Source organism: Amblyraja radiata, chromosome 46 (genome assembly GCF_010909765.2).
Source record: "Amblyraja radiata isolate CabotCenter1 chromosome 46, sAmbRad1.1.pri, whole genome shotgun sequence".
NCBI classification, from domain to species: domain Eukaryota; kingdom Metazoa; phylum Chordata; class Chondrichthyes; order Rajiformes; family Rajidae; genus Amblyraja; species Amblyraja radiata.
In genome coordinates, this window is record NC_046001.1 from 8,219,392 (window position 1) to 8,220,601 (window position 1,210).

Genomic DNA, 1,210 nt, shown 5'->3' on the forward strand with positions numbered 1-1,210 from the left:
TTTTCTACAAATTCATGTGCCAATATTCTTTGTCGTCTTAAAATTTTCTTTGTATATGATCTCTAATACAAATTCTACAGTCGGGCATTTCATTCTGTCCAGCTTCTTCCATATCTGGCAGTATAATATTTGTTTCCTTGTTTACATGATATCATGTCATACCACGCCTGGTTTTTGTTTTTGCAGCAGGATATTGGACTGTAGAGGCATTGTTGCAAGTCTTCTCTTGCCTGCCTGACTCCAACATTTCATGGCCTCTATCCAGCATGCTGTCATTGACTCGCCTGTAACATTTTCTGTCCGTTGTCCATCCGATCACTCGTGCAAACACGATGGTAAATGTGAGTGTAGCTTGCCATGGTTAGCTAAAAAGCAGCTGATCAGGATCCTGTGTTTACACTGTGTACACTTGTAGCAGAGGTGACGGAACAGAAGGCCTATGGATGCTGAGGCCATATGGTGCTGCTGCAAATTCAATACAACGCAGCAAACAAAATTTGGATCTTCATCGTTGATGCCTCGACCCCACAGAAAGAAAATTGTCACAACATGTTTCCCTATGTCTCGAAGTCTCGAGTGTATTAATGGATATGGTGGAAAGTGGTTATAAAACAAACTGATTTCTCGCATCTTTACTGACTCCAGACAGAGTTTGAAATTCTACTTTGGACTGTAAGCATCTTGAAAAATGAATTTGGACATTCTCAAGTGAGTTGTTTGTGGGGTATTGGCATACAGCACATAATTGCCTATGGTTTAGCACTAATTAGGTAACCTTTATCTGAAGATCAGAAGGTGGGTTATAAGGGAAATTCGGAAAATATGCTGGTGCAGGAGGGGTGCTCTTGAGATTGGATGCTTTTTTATTTTACTTCTATTTTGTCCGACTTGGAGCTTTAGAAATTTATATTATGGAAGGAACCCATTCAGCCCATATTCTCCCTCGCATTTCCAGAACGGCCTCAGTGTTGAGCTATATCCACTTTCCCATCTGAAGTATGCCTCAGATATTCTTTACATTTTAAAAGGGTTTTTTAATTCTGCTTCTGCCTTTGAATAGTGGGCAGCTTAACTACCTGTAATTTTATTTTGGGTCAGAGCAACTTTCAAATTAAATTGAAGAACTGTCCTACACTGAATCATTCAAGAAGTGGACTTGATTGCACTGGTGACAGTATATCGAAGTTAACATTTTGGCTGCATCTTTCCT